This window comes from Pristiophorus japonicus, unplaced genomic scaffold (assembly GCF_044704955.1).
Source record: "Pristiophorus japonicus isolate sPriJap1 unplaced genomic scaffold, sPriJap1.hap1 HAP1_SCAFFOLD_66, whole genome shotgun sequence".
Taxonomy (NCBI): domain Eukaryota; kingdom Metazoa; phylum Chordata; class Chondrichthyes; family Pristiophoridae; genus Pristiophorus; species Pristiophorus japonicus.
Genome location: NW_027254572.1, coordinates 928,770 through 950,227, shown reverse-complemented (window position 1 = coordinate 950,227; position 21,458 = coordinate 928,770). Strand labels below are relative to the sequence as shown.

At 42.5% G+C, this 21,458-nt stretch overlaps 7 non-coding genes across 7 annotated transcripts; all 7 read right to left on the bottom strand.

The window, feature by feature from the left end:
* Positions 1-327: 327 nt before the first annotated feature.
* trnap-agg (transfer RNA proline (anticodon AGG)) lies at positions 328-415 on the bottom strand. The gene is given in 2 exon segments: positions 328-363; positions 380-415. It is a non-coding gene; the product is annotated as a tRNA-Pro (tRNA).
* Positions 416-3,404: 2,989 nt separating this feature from the next.
* Positions 3,405-3,492, bottom strand: trnap-agg (transfer RNA proline (anticodon AGG)). The gene is given in 2 exon segments: positions 3,405-3,440; positions 3,457-3,492. It is a non-coding gene; the product is annotated as a tRNA-Pro (tRNA).
* Positions 3,493-6,482: 2,990 nt separating this feature from the next.
* Positions 6,483-6,570, bottom strand: trnap-agg (transfer RNA proline (anticodon AGG)). Its single transcript is given in 2 exon segments — positions 6,483-6,518; positions 6,535-6,570. It is a non-coding gene; the product is annotated as a tRNA-Pro (tRNA).
* A 2,990-nt stretch (positions 6,571-9,560) lies between these two features.
* trnap-agg (transfer RNA proline (anticodon AGG)) lies at positions 9,561-9,648 on the bottom strand. The gene is given in 2 exon segments: positions 9,561-9,596; positions 9,613-9,648. It is a non-coding gene; the product is annotated as a tRNA-Pro (tRNA).
* Positions 9,649-12,639: 2,991 nt separating this feature from the next.
* trnap-agg (transfer RNA proline (anticodon AGG)) lies at positions 12,640-12,727 on the bottom strand. The gene is given in 2 exon segments: positions 12,640-12,675; positions 12,692-12,727. It is a non-coding gene; the product is annotated as a tRNA-Pro (tRNA).
* Positions 12,728-15,717: 2,990 nt separating this feature from the next.
* trnap-agg (transfer RNA proline (anticodon AGG)) lies at positions 15,718-15,805 on the bottom strand. Its single transcript is given in 2 exon segments — positions 15,718-15,753; positions 15,770-15,805. It is a non-coding gene; the product is annotated as a tRNA-Pro (tRNA).
* Positions 15,806-18,796: 2,991 nt separating this feature from the next.
* On the bottom strand, positions 18,797-18,884 carry trnap-agg (transfer RNA proline (anticodon AGG)). The gene is given in 2 exon segments: positions 18,797-18,832; positions 18,849-18,884. It is a non-coding gene; the product is annotated as a tRNA-Pro (tRNA).
* Between the last annotated feature and the right edge of the window lie 2,574 nt (positions 18,885-21,458).

Sequence of the window (21,458 nt, the reverse complement as noted above, 5' to 3'; positions counted from 1 at the left end):
ATATTAAGGGCAGAGTCTGTTTCACGTTGAAGTTGAGATTGACGCTGAATGTATCCATATCCCAATGGAGGTGAGCTCATGCGTGCAGAACGGAAGATGGACTGATCAAGAATTGGCCAGAATCAAACACGGGTTTAGGTTGTCCAATGAGACACTGAGCCGAGCACATCTGAGATGCATGAACTTTACTCAGTTCGGTGAGTTTCACTTTGCTCCTGGGAATCTCCAGAATTTTTGGACGCTGTGTGAACAACGGCGCGCAATCAAACGTTTTAATTTGAAACATGTCGACCGGCTGAGAAGTGTTTTTTTGACTAAAAGTTGTCAGGGCTCGTCCGGGATTTGAACCCGGGACCTCTCGCATTTCAATTATTAAAACCCCTAAGCGAGAATCATACCCCTAGACCAACGAGCCGCCGACAGTAAGGGAGCTAGCTCTCAGATTCTGACCTTCGTTTGCTATTCGGCCCATCGTCCCCCTCTCCATAGTCCTGCTCATGTTTTCCCTTTGATGAATAGATTATTTTTGAGACATTACTTCACCAACGAGCTGCATTCTTGCCAGTAAAAGGTGAATTTGGCAATGAGGTTAAATGTGATTACGGAAAAAAACCGAGTGGAAACGGTTTAACACAATAACGACGAAGTTGAGGGCAGACTGGATCAGCAGTCCATTGCCTGAACTTCTCAGTCACCATATCTCCTATTTACTGCAACGTCAGACATCCATCCCCTACTTTTTCCATTCAAACAGAAATAATGTGCACGAAAGTCTACTTCACCGCTTGTTTTGCCCGTGCAACCAGATCGACAGTGATGAAAATGTGCCATGAGCTTTTTAAAGCAAACAGCCTTCCTTTACTTTCGGTGAGTGACTGCACGAGATGGTTGGTTTTGAGGCAGAATCAAAATAAAGAATGTAAAATTTCACGCGGCAAGTTAGCTGACCGCGGCAGGACTCGAACCTGCAATCTTTTGATAACATCACAGTTACAATGGAAGTCAGACGACTTATCCATTAGGCCACGCGGCTGCTGCGGCTGGCATGAAATTTGTTGTTTTTTTTATACTGAGAGCAAATTTGGGACAAGGGATCTTTCAAGGAGTGGATTTATGAAAATATGGGCATATTTTGAGTAATGAACCGTTACGCTGCGATATGGATGTGCACGGACACAGGCAATGTCAATGTAGCTTGATACACAACAGTTTAACAATCGGTTATCGCAACTGAAATCACACTCCTTTTAAAATATACAGGATGATCGCGATTATGAGAAAATACGTCTTAAAGGGGCAGTTGATGAACCGGAACTGACAACCATCCCGTTTGAACAGACACCGAATGATCCAGGACAGGAAGCTCATCCATCTTACACAGCTGTAGAATGGGCCTTCACGGACAGCACTTCCCTTTCAAAAGATTAAAGTCGGATTTCTATCATTCCTGAAGGCAATTGTGCTGTGCGTGAGTGAGCGCGGATCTCAGGACCACGAGTGGCTGGGACGGTTTTTGAAGCCACAGGTGATTGACAGGCAGGAAGGACGGAGGGAAGTAAAATCAACCCAGATAAAAAGACAATTTAAAACATATATATATTTATCACAATAAGAAAATAAATAAATTTACAGTTTTATTGCAAAAAATTGAATTTAGTTTGATTTCAATAAAGAAATAATTATTTCTTAATCTATATGTTTTTGATTGAACGAAGGCTGTGCGACTGCTTGAAATCCACTGGAAATCAGGGCGTGCAGTCAGTAAATACACAAACACGAAAGCCCATGGTGTAAGACAAGCCACGAGCGAAGATGTGGGGAACAAAGGCGATCTTTTAAAGTCGCGAGTGCCTTTCTGCTGGATCTGACAGCAGCTGCGTGTGCTGTGAAAGAGCTCAAATGCAATAGAGCCCAGTGCCGGTAGAACAGAAAAGGCACATTTATTTTGAAAGTTAAAAAGTATGGAATGTATGTTAATATACGCATATATAAATATTAATACATATATTTATATAAACAAAGTCAGTCAGTCAGTCATGTCTTGTCTTGTCTTGATTTGATTTGTATTTGAAAATAAGGAGGAAAGAGCTCATCATGTCACAAAGCCCATCCGCAAGCTCTCGCTCAAATCGCTATGTTTCTAACTTATATAATTTGCCTTCTTTCAGATGTGGAACAGCAAAATCCCACAGCAGATTCTTCTCCTGTCAGGCAGTCCTCGAATGTGTGTTCAATCAAATCAGTGTGGCTTCAAGTTGCATGTAATGCATTTTTTCTCCCATGACATGAAATGCACAGTAAGATCGCGCAGCACGTTTGCACACACTCCCTCGCTACAGAAACACACCAACAAACTCAAATTCCTGCAACCTCCAAAGGCAGTTTTTGAAATTTGTAATTTAAAATCCGGGACAGACAGCACATTCCTTTTAAACAGATACATAATGATCCGATACTGATAGCAACCATTTTGGAGAACAGAGAATGACCTCGGACAGACAGGACATCACCTTAAAAGCGATACAGAAACACAGTGAACAAAAACAAAGAATTCTGTAAAACTCAGCTGGTCGTGAACATTCTGTGGATGAAGAACCCGGGCTCACGTTCAGTCAGATGATCATTCCGATATTTTAAGAAAAATGTAAAGTTTACAGATTTCTTCCACGAAAATAGCGCCTGGAAAAAAATAGGCAGCGAGGAAGGACAAAAGGGAATGTCTGTGATACAGTGGAGCGTAGGAGTGATTGAATAATAAATGGCACATTGCGAAAAGGCAAAGTGGGTGGTAAGCGGGCAATAAAATAACAAAGGATGGACTAGAGCAGGTGTTAGTGGGAACAGCAGAACCATTAGCAGACAATGAGCGCGGCTTATGATCCGAGACGTTGAATCGAATGTTGAGGCCAGAACACAATAACATGCCTGGAATGTAGGGTCTGAACGCCTTTTAATCAGACCAGGCAGCTTGCCCACCCCGGATTGATTTCCTGTACGGTTTAAATTCGGCAGCCAAGGGACTAAATCCAAAGCCAGCTTCTCCCATCTTTTCAGCGCTGGAGAAACAGGACGCACTCATATTAAGGGCAGAGTCTGTTTCACGTTGAAGTTGAGATTGACGCTGAATGTATCCACATCCCAATGGAGGTGAGCTCATGCGTGCAGAACGGAAGATGGACTGATCAAGAATTGGCCAGAATCAAACACGGGTTTAGGTTGTCCAATGAGACACTGAGCCGAGCACATCTGAGATGCATGAACTTTACTCAGTTCGGTGAGTTTCACTTTGCTCCTGGGAATCTCCAGGATTTTTGGACGCTGTGTGAACAACGGCGCGCAATCAAACGTTTTAATTTGAAACATGTCGACCGGCTGAGAAGTGTTTTTTTGACTAAAAGTTGTCAGGGCTCGTCCGGGATTTGAACCCGGGACCTCTCGCATTTCAATTATTAAAACCCCTAAGCGAGAATCATACCCCTAGACCAACGAGCCGCCGACAGTAAGGGATCTAGCTCTCAGATTCTGACCTTCGTTTGCTATTCGGCCCATCGTCCCCCTCTCCATAGTCCTGCTCATGTTTTCCCTTTGATGAATAGATTATTCCTTGAGACATTACTTCACCAACGAGCTGCATTCTTGTCAGTAAAAGGTGAATTTGGCAATGAGGTTAAATGTGATTACGGAAAAAAACCGAGTGGAAACGGTTTAACACAATAACGACGAAGTTGAGGGCAGACTGGATCAGCAGTCCATTGCCTGAACTTCTCAGTCACCTTATCTCCTATTTACTGCAACGTCAGACATCCATCCCCTACTTTTTCCATTCAAACAGAAATAATGTGCACGAAAGTCTACTTCACCGCTTGTTTTGCCCGTGCAACCAGATCGACAGTGATGAAAATGTGCCATGAGCTTTTTAAAGCAAACAGCCTTCCTTTACTTTCGGTGAGTGACTGCACGAGATGGTTGGTTTTGAGGCAGAATCAAAATAAAGAATGTAAAATTTCACGCGGCAAGTTAGCTGACCGCGGCAGGACTCGAACCTGCAATCTTTTGATAACATCACAGTTACAATCGAAGTCAGACGACTTATCCATTAGGCCACGCGGCTGCTGCTGCTGGCATGAAATTTGTTGTTTTTTTTATACTGAGAGCAAATTTGGGACAAGGGATCTTTCAAGGAGTGGATTTATGAAAATATGGGCATATTTTGAGTAATGAACCGTTACGCTGCGATATGGATGTGCACGGACACAGGCAACGTCAATGTAGCTTGATACACAACAGTTTAACAATCGGTTATCGCAACTGAAATCACACTCCTTTTAAAATATACAGGATGATCGCGATTATGAGAAAATACGTCTTAAAGGGGCAGTTGATGAACCGGAACTGACAACCATCCCGTTTGAACAGACACCGAATGATCCAGGACAGGAAGCACATCCATCTTACACAGCTGTAGAATGGGCCTTCACGGACAGCACTTCCCTTTCAAAAGATTAAAGTCGGATTTCTATCATTCCTGAAGGCAATTGTGCTGTGCGTGAGTGAGCGCGGATCTCAGGACCACGAGGGGCTGGGACGGTTTTTGAAGTCACAGGTGATTGACAGGCAGGAAGGACGGAGGGAAGTAAAATCAACCCAGACAAAAAGACAATTTAAAACATATATATATTTATCACAATAAGAAAATAAATAAATTTACAGTTTTATTGCAAAAAATTGAATTTAGTTTGATTTCAATAAAGAAATAATTATTTCTTAATCTATATGTTTTTGATTGAACGAAGGCTGTGCGACTGCTTGAAATCCACTGGAAATCAGGGCGTGCAGTCAGTAAATACACAAACACGAAAGCCCATGGTGTAAGACAAGCCACGAGCGAAGATGTGGGGAACAAAGGCGATCTTTTAAAGTCGCGAGTGCCTTTCTGCTGGATCTGACAGCAGCTGCGTGTGCTGTGAAAGAGCTCAAATGCAATAGAGCCCAGTGCCGGTAGAACAGAAAAGGCACATTTATTTTGAAAGTTAAAAAGTATGGAATGTATGTTAATATACGCATATATAAATATTAATACATATATTTATATAAACAAAGTCAGTCAGTCAGTCATGTCTTGTCTTGTCTTGATTTGATTTGTATTTGAAAATAAGGAGGAAAGAGCTCATCATGTCACAAAGCCCATCCGCAAGCTCTCGCTCAAATCGCTATGTTTCTAACTTATATAATTTGCCTTCTTTCAGATGTGGAACAGCAAAATCCCACAGCAGATTCTTCTCCTGTCAGGCAGTCCTCGAATGTGTGTTCAATCAAATCAGTGTGGCTTCAAGTTGCATGTAATGCATTTTTTCTCCCATGACATGAAATGCACAGTAAGATCGCGCAGCACGTTTGCACACACTCCCTCGCTACAGAAACACACCAACAAACTAAAATTCCTGCAACCTCCAAAGGCAGTTTTTGAAATTTGTAATTTAAAATCCGGGACAGACAGCACATTCCTTTTAAACAGATACATAATGATCCGATACTGATAGCAACCATTTTGGAGAACAGAGAATGACCTCGGACAGACAGGACATCACCTTAAAAGCGATACAGAAACACAGTGAACAAAAACAAAGAATTCTGTAAAACTCAGCTGGTCGTGAACATTCTGTGGATGAAGAACCCGGGCTCACGTTCAGTCAGATGATCATTCCGATATTTTAAGAAAAATGTAAAGTTTACAGATTTCTTCCACGAAAATAGCGCCTGGAAAAAAATAGGCAGCGAGGAAGGACAAAAGGGAATGTCTGTGATACAGTGGAGCGTAGGAGTGATTGAATAATAAATGGCACATTGCGAAAAGGCAAAGTGGGTGGTAAGCGGGCAATAAAATAACAAAGGATGGACTAGAGCAGGTGTTAGTGGGAACAGCAGAACCATTAGCAGACAATGAGCGCGGCTTATGATCCGAGACGTTGAATCGAATGTTGAGGCCAGAACACAATAACATGCCTGGAATGTAGGGTCTGAACGCCTTTTAATCAGACCAAGCAGCTTGCCCACCCCGGATTGATTTCCTGTACGGTTTAAATTCGGCAGCCAAGGGACTAAATCCAAAGCCAGCTTCTCCCATCTTTTCAGCGCTGGAGAAACAGGACGCACTCATATTAAGGGCAGAGTCTGTTTCACGTTGAAGTTGAGATTGACGCTGAATGTATCCACATCCCAATGGAGGTGAGCTCATGCGTGCAGAACGGAAGATGGACTGATCAAGAATTGGCCAGAATCAAACACGGGTTTAGGTTGTCCAATGAGACACTGAGCCGAGCACATCTGAGATGCATGAACTTTACTCAGTTCGGTGAGTTTCACTTTGCTCCTGGGAATCTCCAGGATTTTTGGACGCTGTGTGAACAACGGCGCGCAATCAAACGTTTTAATTTGAAACATGTCGACCGGCTGAGAAGTGTTTTTTTGACTAAAAGTTGTCAGGGCTCGTCCGGGATTTGAACCCGGGACATCTCGCATTTCAATTATTAAAACCCCTAAGCGAGAATCATACCCCTAGACCAACGAGCCGCCGACCGTAAGGGATCTAGCTCTCAGATTCTGACCTTCGTTTGCTATTCGGCCCATCGTCCCCCTCTCCATAGTCCTGCTCATGTTTTCCCTTTGATGAATAGATTATTCCTTGAGACATTACTTCACCAACGAGCTGCATTCTTGTCAGTAAAAGGTGAATTTGGCAATGAGGTTAAATGTGATTACGGAAAAAAACCGAGTGGAAACGGTTTAACACAATAACGACGAAGTTGAGGGCAGACTGGATCAGCAGTCCATTGCCTGAACTTCTCAGTCACCTTATCTCCTATTTACTGCAACGTCAGACATCCATCCCCTACTTTTTCCATTCAAACAGAAATAATGTGCACGAAAGTCTACTTCACCGCTTGTTTTGCCCGTGCAACCAGATCGACAGTGATGAAAATGTGCCATGAGCTTTTTAAAGCAAACAGCCTTCCTTTACTTTCGGTGAGTGACTGCACGAGATGGTTGGTTTTGAGGCAGAATCAAAATAAAGAATGTAAAATTTCACGCGGCAAGTTAGCTGACCGCGGCAGGACTCGAACCTGCAATCTTTTGATAACATCACAGTTACAATCGAAGTCAGACGACTTATCCATTAGGCCACGCGGCTGCTGCTGCTGGCATGAAATTTGTTGTTTTTTTTATACTGAGAGCAAATTTGGGACAAGGGATCTTTCAAGGAGTGGATTTATGAAAATATGGGCATATTTTGAGTAATGAACCGTTACGCTGCGATATGGATGTGCACGGACACAGGCAACGTCAATGTAGCTTGATACACAACAGTTTAACAATCGGTTATCGCAACTGAAATCACACTCCTTTTAAAATATACAGGATGATCGCGATTATGAGAAAATACGTCTTAAAGGGGCAGTTGATGAACCGGAACTGACAACCATCCCGTTTGAACAGACACCGAATGATCCAGGACAGGAAGCACATCCATCTTACACAGCTGTAGAATGGGCCTTCACGGACAGCACTTCCCTTTCAAAAGATTAAAGTCGGATTTCTATCATTCCTGAAGGCAATTGTGCTGTGCGTGAGTGAGCGCGGATCTCAGGACCACGAGGGGCTGGGACGGTTTTTGAAGTCACAGGTGATTGACAGGCAGGAAGGACGGAGGGAAGTAAAATCAACCCAGACAAAAAGACAATTTAAAACATATATATATTTATCACAATAAGAAAATAAATAAATTTACAGTTTTATTGCAAAAAATTGAATTTAGTTTGATTTCAATAAAGAAATAATTATTTCTTAATCTATATGTTTTTGATTGAACGAAGGCTGTGCGACTGCTTGAAATCCACTGGAAATCAGGGCGTGCAGTCAGTAAATACACAAACACGAAAGCCCATGGTGTAAGACAAGCCACGAGCGAAGATGTGGGGAACAAAGGCGATCTTTTAAAGTCGCGAGTGCCTTTCTGCTGGATCTGACAGCAGCTGCGTGTGCTGTGAAAGAGCTCAAATGCAATAGAGCCCAGTGCCGGTAGAACAGAAAAGGCACATTTATTTTGAAAGTTAAAAAGTATGGAATGTATGTTAATATACGCATATATAAATATTAATACATATATTTATATAAACAAAGTCAGTCAGTCAGTCATGTCTTGTCTTGTCTTGATTTGATTTGTATTTGAAAATAAGGAGGAAAGAGCTCATCATGTCACAAAGCCCATCCGCAAGCTCTCGCTCAAATCGCTATGTTTCTAACTTATATAATTTGCCTTCTTTCAGATGTGGAACAGCAAAATCCCACAGCAGATTCTTCTCCTGTCAGGCAGTCCTCGAATGTGTGTTCAATCAAATCAGTGTGGCTTCAAGTTGCATGTAATGCATTTTTTCTCCCATGACATGAAATGCACAGTAAGATCGCGCAGCACGTTTGCACACACTCCCTCGCTACAGAAACACACCAACAAACTAAAATTCCTGCAACCTCCAAAGGCAGTTTTTGAAATTTGTAATTTAAAATCCGGGACAGACAGCACATTCCTTTTAAACAGATACATAATGATCCGATACTGATAGCAACCATTTTGGAGAACAGAGAATGACCTCGGACAGACAGGACATCACCTTAAAAGCGATACAGAAACACAGTGAACAAAAACAAAGAATTCTGTAAAACTCAGCTGGTCGTGAACATTCTGTGGATGAAGAACCCGGGCTCACGTTCAGTCAGATGATCATTCCGATATTTTAAGAAAAATGTAAAGTTTACAGATTTCTTCCACGAAAATAGCGCCTGGAAAAAAATAGGCAGCGAGGAAGGACAAAAGGGAATGTCTGTGATACAGTGGAGCGTAGGAGTGATTGAATAATAAATGGCACATTGCGAAAAGGCAAAGTGGGTGGTAAGCGGGCAATAAAATAACAAAGGATGGACTAGAGCAGGTGTTAGTGGGAACAGCAGAACCATTAGCAGACAATGAGCGCGGCTTATGATCCGAGACGTTGAATCGAATGTTGAGGCCAGAACACAATAACATGCCTGGAATGTAGGGTCTGAACGCCTTTTAATCAGACCAAGCAGCTTGCCCACCCCGGATTGATTTCCTGTACGGTTTAAATTCGGCAGCCAAGGGACTAAATCCAAAGCCAGCTTCTCCCATCTTTTCAGCGCTGGAGAAACAGGACGCACTCATATTAAGGGCAGAGTCTGTTTCACGTTGAAGTTGAGATTGACGCTGAATGTATCCACATCCCAATGGAGGTGAGCTCATGCGTGCAGAACGGAAGATGGACTGATCAAGAATTGGCCAGAATCAAACACGGGTTTAGGTTGTCCAATGAGACACTGAGCCGAGCACATCTGAGATGCATGAACTTTACTCAGTTCGGTGAGTTTCACTTTGCTCCTGGGAATCTCCAGGATTTTTGGACGCTGTGTGAACAACGGCGCGCAATCAAACGTTTTAATTTGAAACATGTCGACCGGCTGAGAAGTGTTTTTTTGACTAAAAGTTGTCAGGGCTCGTCCGGGATTTGAACCCGGGACATCTCGCATTTCAATTATTAAAACCCCTAAGCGAGAATCATACCCCTAGACCAACGAGCCGCCGACAGTAAGGGATCTAGCTCTCAGATTCTGACCTTCGTTTGCTATTCGGCCCATCGTCCCCCTCTCCATAGTCCTGCTCATGTTTTCCCTTTGATGAATAGATTATTCCTTGAGACATTACTTCACCAACGAGCTGCATTCTTGTCAGTAAAAGGTGAATTTGGCAATGAGGTTAAATGTGATTACGGAAAAAAACCGAGTGGAAACGGTTTAACACAATAACGACGAAGTTGAGGGCAGACTGGATCAGCAGTCCATTGCCTGAACTTCTCAGTCACCTTATCTCCTATTTACTGCAACGTCAGACATCCATCCCCTACTTTTTCCATTCAAACAGAAATAATGTGCACGAAAGTCTACTTCACCGCTTGTTTTGCCCGTGCAACCAGATCGACAGTGATGAAAATGTGCCATGAGCTTTTTAAAGCAAACAGCCTTCCTTTACTTTCGGTGAGTGACTGCACGAGATGGTTGGTTTTGAGGCAGAATCAAAATAAAGAATGTAAAATTTCACGCGGCAAGTTAGCTGACCGCGGCAGGACTCGAACCTGCAATCTTTTGATAACATCACAGTTACAATCGAAGTCAGACGACTTATCCATTAGGCCACGCAGCTGCTGCTGCTGGCATGAAATTTGTTGTTTTTTTTATACTGAGAGCAAATTTGGGACAAGGGATCTTTCAAGGAGTGGATTTATGAAAATATGGGCATATTTTGAGTAATGAACCGTTACGCTGCGATATGGATGTGCACGGACACAGGCAACGTCAATGTAGCTTGATACACAACAGTTTAACAATCGGTTATCGCAACTGAAATCACACTCCTTTTAAAATATACAGGATGATCGCGATTATGAGAAAATACGTCTTAAAGGGGCAGTTGATGAACCGGAACTGACAACCATCCCGTTTGAACAGACACCGAATGATCCAGGACAGGAAGCACATCCATCTTACACAGCTGTAGAATGGGCCTTCACGGACAGCACTTCCCTTTCAAAAGATTAAAGTCGGATTTCTATCATTCCTGAAGGCAATTGTGCTGTGCGTGAGTGAGCGCGGATCTCAGGACCACGAGGGGCTGGGACGGTTTTTGAAGCCACAGGTGATTGACAGGCAGGAAGGACGGAGGGAAGTAAAATCAACCCAGACAAAAAGACAATTTAAAACATATATATATTTATCACAATAAGAAAATAAATAAATTTACAGTTTTATTGCAAAAAATTGAATTTAGTTTGATTTCAATAAAGAAATAATTATTTCTTAATCTATATGTTTTTGATTGAACGAAGGCTGTGCGACTGCTTGAAATCCACTGGAAATCAGGGCGTGCAGTCAGTAAATACACAAACACGAAAGCCCATGGTGTAAGACAAGCCACGAGCGAAGATGTGGGGAACAAAGGCGATCTTTTAAAGTCGCGAGTGCCTTTCTGCTGGATCTGACAGCAGCTGCGTGTGCTGTGAAAGAGCTCAAATGCAATAGAGCCCAGTGCCGGTAGAACAGAAAAGGCACATTTATTTTGAAAGTTAAAAAGTATGGAATGTATGTTAATATACGCATATATAAATATTAATACATATATTTATATAAACAAAGTCAGTCAGTCAGTCATGTCTTGTCTTGTCTTGATTTGATTTGTATTTGAAAATAAGGAGGAAAGAGCTCATCATGTCACAAAGCCCATCCGCAAGCTCTCGCTCAAATCGCTATGTTTCTAACTTATATAATTTGCCTTCTTTCAGATGTGGAACAGCAAAATCCCACAGCAGATTCTTCTCCTGTCAGGCAGTCCTCGAATGTGTGTTCAATCAAATCAGTGTGGCTTCAAGTTGCATGTAATGCATTTTTTCTCCCATGACATGAAATGCACAGTAAGATCGCGCAGCACGTTTGCACACACTCCCTCGCTACAGAAACACACCAACAAACTAAAATTCCTGCAACCTCCAAAGGCAGTTTTTGAAATTTGTAATTTAAAATCCGGGACAGACAGCACATTCCTTTTAAACAGATACATAATGATCCGATACTGATAGCAACCATTTTGGAGAGACAGAGAATGACCTCGGACAGACAGGACATCACCTTAAAAGCGATACAGAAACACAGTGAACAAAAACAAAGAATTCTGTAAAACTCAGCTGGTCGTGAACATTCTGTGGATGAAGAACCCGGGCTCACGTTCAGTCAGATGATCATTCCGACATTTTAAGAAAAATGTAAAGTTTACAGATTTCTTCCACGAAAATAGCGCCTGGAAAAAAATAGGCAGCGAGGAAGGACAAAAGGGAATGTCTGTGATACAGTGGAGCGTAGGAGTGATTGAATAATAAATGGCACATTGCGAAAAGGCAAAGTGGGTGGTAAGCGGGCAATAAAATAACAAAGGATGGACTAGAGCAGGTGTTAGTGGGAACAGCAGAACCATTAGCAGACAATGAGCGCGGCTTATGATCCGAGACGTTGAATCGAATGTTGAGGCCAGAACACAATAACATGCCTGGAATGTAGGGTCTGAACGCCTTTTAATCAGACCAGGCAGCTTGCCCACCCCGGATTGATTTCCTGTACGGTTTAAATTCGGCAGCCAAGGGACTAAATCCAAAGCCAGCTTCTCCCATCTTTTCAGCGCTGGAGAAACAGGACGCACTCATATTAAGGGCAGAGTCTGTTTCACGTTGAAGTTGAGATTGACGCTGAATGTATCCACATCCCAATGGAGGTGAGCTCATGCGTGCAGAACGGAAGATGGACTGATCAAGAATTGGCCAGAATCAAACACGGGTTTAGGTTGTCCAATGAGACACTGAGCCGAGCACATCTGAGATGCATGAACTTTACTCAGTTCGGTGAGTTTCACTTTGCTCCTGGGAATCTCCAGGATTTTTGGACGCTGTGTGAACAACGGCGCGCAATCAAACGTTTTAATTTGAAACATGTCGACCGGCTGAGAAGTGTTTTTTTGACTAAAAGTTGTCAGGGCTCGTCCGGGATTTGAACCCGGGACCTCTCGCATTTCAATTATTAAAACCCCTAAGCGAGAATCATACCCCTAGACCAACGAGCCGCCGACAGTAAGGGATCTAGCTCTCAGATTCTGACCTTCGTTTGCTATTCGGCCCATCGTCCCCCTCTCCATAGTCCTGCTCATGTTTTCCCTTTGATGAATAGATTATTCCTTGAGACATTACTTCACCAACGAGCTGCATTCTTGTCAGTAAAAGGTGAATTTGGCAATGAGGTTAAATGTGATTACGGAAAAAAACCGAGTGGAAACGGTTTAACACAATAACGACGAAGTTGAGGGCAGACTGGATCAGCAGTCCATTGCCTGAACTTCTCAGTCACCTTATCTCCTATTTACTGCAACGTCAGACATCCATCCCCTACTTTTTCCATTCAAACAGAAATAATGTGCACGAAAGTCTACTTCACCGCTTGTTTTGCCCGTGCAACCAGATCGACAGTGATGAAAATGTGCCATGAGCTTTTTAAAGCAAACAGCCTTCCTTTACTTTCGGTGAGTGACTGCACGAGATGGTTGGTTTTGAGGCAGAATCAAAATAAAGAATGTAAAATTTCACGCGGCAAGTTAGCTGACCGCGGCAGGACTCGAACCTGCAATCTTTTGATAACATCACAGTTACAATCGAAGTCAGACGACTTATCCATTAGGCCACGCGGCTGCTGCTGCTGGCATGAAATTTGTTGTTTTTTTTATACTGAGAGCAAATTTGGGACAAGGGATCTTTCAAGGAGTGGATTTATGAAAATATGGGCATATTTTGAGTAATGAACCGTTACGCTGCGATATGGATGTGCACGGACACAGGCAACGTCAATGTAGCTTGATACACAACAGTTTAACAATCGGTTATCGCAACTGAAATCACACTCCTTTTAAAATATACAGGATGATCGCGATTATGAGAAAATACGTCTTAAAGGGGCAGTTGATGAACCGGAACTGACAACCATCCCGTTTGAACAGACACCGAATGATCCAGGACAGGAAGCACATCCATCTTACACAGCTGTAGAATGGGCCTTCACGGACAGCACTTCCCTTTCAAAAGATTAAAGTCGGATTTCTATCATTCCTGAAGGCAATTGTGCTGTGCGTGAGTGAGCGCGGATCTCAGGACCACGAGGGGCTGGGACGGTTTTTGAAGTCACAGGTGATTGACAGGCAGGAAGGACGGAGGGAAGTAAAATCAACCCAGACAAAAAGACAATTTAAAACATATATATATTTATCACAATAAGAAAATAAATAAATTTACAGTTTTATTGCAAAAAATTGAATTTAGTTTGATTTCAATAAAGAAATAATTATTTCTTAATCTATATGTTTTTGATTGAACGAAGGCTGTGCGACTGCTTGAAATCCACTGGAAATCAGGGCGTGCAGTCAGTAAATACACAAACACGAAAGCCCATGGTGTAAGACAAGCCACGAGCGAAGATGTGGGGAACAAAGGCGATCTTTTAAAGTCGCGAGTGCCTTTCTGCTGGATCTGACAGCAGCTGCGTGTGCTGTGAAAGAGCTCAAATGCAATAGAGCCCAGTGCCGGTAGAACAGAAAAGGCACATTTATTTTGAAAGTTAAAAAGTATGGAATGTATGTTAATATACGCATATATAAATATTAATACATATATTTATATAAACAAAGTCAGTCAGTCAGTCATGTCTTGTCTTGTCTTGATTTGATTTGTATTTGAAAATAAGGAGGAAAGAGCTCATCATGTCACAAAGCCCATCCGCAAGCTCTCGCTCAAATCGCTATGTTTCTAACTTATATAATTTGCCTTCTTTCAGATGTGGAACAGCAAAATCCCACAGCAGATTCTTCTCCTGTCAGGCAGTCCTCGAATGTGTGTTCAATCAAATCAGTGTGGCTTCAAGTTGCATGTAATGCATTTTTTCTCCCATGACATGAAATGCACAGTAAGATCGCGCAGCACGTTTTCACACACTCCCTCGCTACAGAAACACACCAACAAACTAAAATTCCTGCAACCTCCAAAGGCAGTTTTTGAAATTTGTAATTTAAAATCCGGGACAGACAGCACATTCCTTTTAAACAGATACATAATGATCCGATACTGATAGCAACCATTTTGGAGAACAGAGAATGACCTCGGACAGACAGGACATCACCTTAAAAGCGATACAGAAACACAGTGAACAAAAACAAAGAATTCTGTAAAACTCAGCTGGTCGTGAACATTCTGTGGATGAAGAACCCGGGCTCACGTTCAGTCAGATGATCATTCCGATATTTTAAGAAAAATGTAAAGTTTACAGATTTCTTCCACGAAAATAGCGCCTGGAAAAAAATAGGCAGCGAGGAAGGACAAAAGGGAATGTCTGTGATACAGTGGAGCGTAGGAGTGATTGAATAATAAATGGCACATTGCGAAAAGGCAAAGTGGGTGGTAAGCGGGCAATAAAATAACAAAGGATGGACTAGAGCAGGTGTTAGTGGGAACAGCAGAACCATTAGCAGACAATGAGCGCGGCTTATGATCCGAGACGTTGAATCGAATGTTGAGGCCAGAACACAATAACATGCCTGGAATGTAGGGTCTGAACGCCTTTTAATCAGACCAAGCAGCTTGCCCACCCCGGATTGATTTCCTGTACGGTTTAAATTCGGCAGCCAAGGGACTAAATCCAAAGCCAGCTTCTCCCATCTTTTCAGCGCTGGAGAAACAGGACGCACTCATATTAAGGGCAGAGTCTGTTTCACGTTGAAGTTGAGATTGACGCTGAATGTATCCACATCCCAATGGAGGTGAGCTCATGCGTGCAGAACGGAAGATGGACTGATCAAGAATTGGCCAGAATCAAACACGGGTTTAGGTTGTCCAATGAGACACTGAGCCGAGCACATCTGAGATGCATGAACTTTACTCAGTTCGGTGAGTTTCACTTTGCTCCTGGGAATCTCCAGGATTTTTGGACGCTGTGTGAACAACGGCGCGCAATCAAACGTTTTAATTTGAAACATGTCGACCGGCTGAGAAGTGTTTTTTTGACTAAAAGTTGTCAGGGCTCGTCCGGGATTTGAACCCGGGACATCTCGCATTTCAATTATTAAAACCCCTAAGCGAGAATCATACCCCTAGACCAACGAGCCGCCGACAGTAAGGGATCTAGCTCTCAGATTCTGACCTTCGTTTGCTATTCGGCCCATCGTCCCCCTCTCCATAGTCCTGCTCATGTTTTCCCTTTGATGAATAGATTATTCCTTGAGACATTACTTCACCAACGAGCTGCATTCTTGTCAGTAAAAGGTGAATTTGGCAATGAGGTTAAATGTGATTACGGAAAAAAACCGAGTGGAAACGGTTTAACACAATAACGACGAAGTTGAGGGCAGACTGGATCAGCAGTCCATTGCCTGAACTTCTCAGTCACCTTATCTCCTATTTACTGCAACGTCAGACATCCATCCCCTACTTTTTCCATTCAAACAGAAATAATGTGCACGAAAGTCTACTTCACCGCTTGTTTTGCCCGTGCAACCAGATCGACAGTGATGAAAATGTGCCATGAGCTTTTTAAAGCAAACAGCCTTCCTTTACTTTCGGTGAGTGACTGCACGAGATGGTTGGTTTTGAGGCAGAATCAAAATAAAGAATGTAAAATTTCACGCGGCAAGTTAGCTGACCGCGGCAGGACTCGAACCTGCAATCTTTTGATAACATCACAGTTACAATCGAAGTCAGACGACTTATCCATTAGGCCACGCAGCTGCTGCTGCTGGCATGAAATTTGTTGTTTTTTTTATATTGAGAGCAAATTTGGGACAAGGGATCTTTCAAGGAGTGGATTTATGAAAATATGGGCATATTTTGAGTAATGAACCGTTACGCTGCGATATGGATGTGCACGGACACAGGCAACGTCAATGTAGCTTGATACACAACAGTTTAACAATCGGTTATCGCAACTGAAATCACACTCCTTTTAAAATATACAGGATGATCGCGATTATGAGAAAATACGTCTTAAAGGGGCAGTTGATGAACCGGAACTGACAACCATCCCGTTTGAACAGACACCGAATGATCCAGGACAGGAAGCACATCCATCTTACACAGCTGTAGAATGGGCCTTCACGGACAGCACTTCCCTTTCAAAAGATTAAAGTCGGATTTCTATCATTCCTGAAGGCAATTGTGCTGTGCGTGAGTGAGCGCGGATCTCAGGACCACGAGGGGCTGGGACGGTTTTTGAAGCCACAGGTGATTGACAGGCAGGAAGGACGGAGGGAAGTAAAATCAACCCAGACAAAAAGACAATTTAAAACATATATATATTTATCACAATAAGAAAATAAATAAATTTACAGTTTTATTGCAAAAAATTGAATTTAGTTTGATTTCAATAAAGAAATAATTATTTCTTAATCTATATGTTTTTGATTGAACGAAGGCTGTGCGACTGCTTGAAATCCACTGGAAATCAGGGCGTGCAGTCAGTAAATACACAAACACGAAAGCCCATGGTGTAAGACAAGCCACGAGCGAAGATGTGGGGAACAAAGGCGATCTTTTAAAGTCGCGAGTGCCTTTCTGCTGGATCTGACAGCAGCTGCGTGTGCTGTGAAAGAGCTCAAATGCAATAGAGCCCAGTGCCGGTAGAACAGAAAAGGCACATTTATTTTGAAAGTTAAAAAGTATGGAATGTATGTTAATATACGCATATATAAATATTAATACATATATTTATATAAACAAAGTCAGTCAGTCAGTCATGTCTTGTCTTGTCTTGATTTGATTTGTATTTGAAAATAAGGAGGAAAGAGCTCATCATGTCACAAAGCCCATCCGCAAGCTCTCGCTCAAATCGCTATGTTTCTAACTTATATAATTTGCCTTCTTTCAGATGTGGAACAGCAAAATCCCACAGCAGATTCTTCTCCTGTCAGGCAGTCCTCGAATGTGTGTTCAATCAAATCAGTGTGGCTTCAAGTTGCATGTAATGCATTTTTTCTCCCATGACATGAAATGCACAGTAAGATCGCGCAGCACGTTTGCACACACTCCCTCGCTACAGAAACACACCAACAAACTAAAATTCCTGCAACCTCCAAAGGCAGTTTTTGAAATTTGTAATTTAAAATCCGGGACAGACAGCACATTCCTTTTAAACAGATACATAATGATCCGATACTGATAGCAACCATTTTGGAGAGACAGAGAATGACCTCGGACAGACAGGACATCACCTTAAAAGCGATACAGAAACACAGTGAACAAAAACAAAGAATTCTGTAAAACTCAGCTGGTCGTGAACATTCTGTGGATGAAGAACCCGGGCTCACGTTCAGTCAGATGATCATTCCGACATTTTAAGAAAAATGTAAAGTTTACAGATTTCTTCCACGAAAATAGCGCCTGGAAAAAAATAGGCAGCGAGGAAGGACAAAAGGGAATGTCTGTGATACAGTGGAGCGTAGGAGTGATTGAATAATAAATGGCACAATGCGAAAAGGCAAAGTGGGTGGTAAGCGGGCAATAAAATAACAAAGGATGGACTAGAGCAGGTGTTAGTGGGAACAGCAGAACCATTAGCAGACAATGAGCGCGGCTTATGATCCGAGACGTTGAATCGAATGTTGAGGCCAGAACACAATAACATGCCTGGAATGTAGGGTCTGAACGCCTTTTAATCAGACCAGGCAGCTTGCCCACCCCGGATTGATTTCCTGTACGGTTTAAATTCGGCAGCCAAGGGACTAAATCCAAAGCCAGCTTCTCCCATCTTTTCAGCGCTGGAGAAACAGGACGCACTCATATTAAGGGCAGAGTCTGTTTCACGTTGAAGTTGAGATTGACGCTGAATGTATCCACATCCCAATGGAGGTGAGCTCATGCGTGCAGAACGGAAGATGGACTGATCAAGAATTGGCCAGAATCAAACACGGGTTTAGGTTGTCCAATGAGACACTGAGCCGAGCACATCTGAGATGCATGAACTTTACTCAGTTCGGTGAGTTTCACTTTGCTCCTGGGAATCTCCAGGATTTTTGGACGCTGTGTGAACAACGGCGCGCAATCAAACGTTTTAATTTGAAACATGTCGACCGGCTGAGAAGTGTTTTTTTGACTAAAAGTTGTCAGGGCTCGTCCGGGATTTGAACCCGGGACCTCTCGCATTTCAATTATTAAAACCCCTAAGCGAGAATCATACCCCTAGACCAACGAGCCGCCGACAGTAAGGGATCTAGCTCTCAGATTCTGACCTTCGTTTGCTATTCGGCCCATCGTCCCCCTCTCCATAGTCCTGCTCATGTTTTCCCTTTGATGAATAGATTATTCCTTGAGACATTACTTCACCAACGAGCTGCATTCTTGTCAGTAAAAGGTGAATTTGGCAATGAGGTTAAATGTGATTACGGAAAAAAACCGAGTGGAAACGGTTTAACACAATAACGACGAAGTTGAGGGCAGACTGGATCAGCAGTCCATTGCCTGAACTTCTCAGTCACCTTATCTCCTATTTACTGCAACGTCAGACATCCATCCCCTACTTTTTCCATTCAAACAGAAATAATGTGCACGAAAGTCTACTTCACCGCTTGTTTTGCCCGTGCAACCAGATCGACAGTGATGAAAATGTGCCATGAGCTTTTTAAAGCAAACAGCCTTCCTTTACTTTCGGTGAGTGACTGCACGAGATGGTTGGTTTTGAGGCAGAATCAAAATAAAGAATGTAAAATTTCACGCGGCAAGTTAGCTGACCGCGGCAGGACTCGAACCTGCAATCTTTTGATAACATCACAGTTACAATCGAAGTCAGACGACTTATCCATTAGGCCACGCGGCTGCTGCTGCTGGCATGAAATTTGTTGTTTTTTTTATACTGAGAGCAAATTTGGGACAAGGGATTTTTCAAGGAGTGGATTTATGAAAATATGGGCATATTTTGAGTAATGAACCGTTACGCTGCGATATGGATGTGCACGGACACAGGCAACGTCAATGTAGCTTGATACACAACAGTTTAACAATCGGTTATCGCAACTGAAATCACACTCCTTTTAAAATATACAGGATGATCGCGATTATGAGAAAATACGTCTTAAAGGGGCAGTTGATGAACCGGAACTGACAACCATCCCGTTTGAACAGACACCGAATGATCCAGGACAGGAAGCACATCCATCTTACACAGCTGTAGAATGGGCCTTCACAGACAGCACTTCCCTTTCAAAAGATTAAAGTCGGATTTCTATCATTCCTGAAGGCAATTGTGCTGTGCGTGAGTGAGCGCGGATCTCAGGACCACGAGTGGCTGGGACGGTTTTTGAAGCCACAGGTGATTGACAGGCAGGAAGGACGGAGGGAAGTAAAATCAACCCAGACAAAAAGACAATTTAAAACAAATATATATTTATCACAATAAGAAAATAAATAAATTTACAGTTTTATTGCAAAAAATTGAATTTAGTTTGATTTCAATAAAGAAATAATTATTTCTTAATCTATATGTTTTTGATTGAACGAAGGCTGTGCGACTGCTTGAAATCCACTGGAAATCAGGGCGTGCAGTCAGTAAATACACAAACAAGAAAGCCCATGGTGTAAGACAAGCCACGAGCGAAGATGTGGGGAACAAAGGCGATCTTTTAAAGTCGCGAGTGCCTTTCTGCTGGATCTGACAGCAGCTGCGGGTGCTGTGAAAGAGCTCAAATGCAATAGAGCCCAGTGCCGGTAGAACAGAAAAGGCACATTTATTTTGAAAGTTAAAAAGTATGGAATGTATGTTAATATACGCATATATAAATATTAATACATATATTTATATAAACAAAGTCAGTCAGTCAGTCATGTCTTGTCTTGTCTTGATTTGATTTGTATTTGAAAATAAGGAGGAAAGAGCTCATCATGTCACAAAGCCCATCCGCAAGCTCTCGCTCAAATCGCTATGTTTCTAACTTATATAATTTGCCTTCTTTCAGATGTGGAACAGCAAAATCCCACAGCAGATTCTTCTCCTGTCAGGCAGTCCTCGAATGTGTGTTCAATCAAATCAGTGTGGCTTCAAGTTGCATGTAATGCATTTTTTCTCCCATGACATGAAATGCACAGTAAGATCGCGCAGCACGTTTGCACACACTCCCTCGCTACAGAAACACACCAACAAACTAAAATTCCTGCAACCTCCAAAGGCAGTTTTTGAAATTTGTAATTTAAAATCCGGGACAGACAGCACATTCCTTTTAAACAGATACATAATGATCCGATACTGATAGCAACCATTTTGGAGAACAGAGAATGACCTCGGACAGACAGGACATCACCTTAAAAGCGATACAGAAACACAGTGAACAAAAACAAAGAATTCTGTAAAACTCAGCTGGTCGTGAACATTCTGTGGATGAAGAACCCGGGCTCACGTTCAGTCAGATGATCATTCCGATATTTTAAGAAAAATGTAAAGTTTACAGATTTCTTCCACGAAAATAGCGCCTGGAAAAAAATAGGCAGCGAGGAAGGACAAAAGGGAATGTCTGTGATACAGTGGAGCGTAGGAGTGATTGAATAATAAATGGCACATTGCGAAAAGGCAAAGTGGGTGGTAAGCGGGCAATAAAATAACAAAGGATGGACTAGAGCAGGTGTTAGTGGGAACAGCAGAACCATTAGCAGACAATGAGCGCGGCTTATGATCCGAGACGTTGAATCGAATGTTGAGGCCAGAACACAATAACATGCCTGGAATGTAGGGTCTGAACGCCTTTTAATCAGACCAAGCAGCTTGCCCACCCCGGATTGATT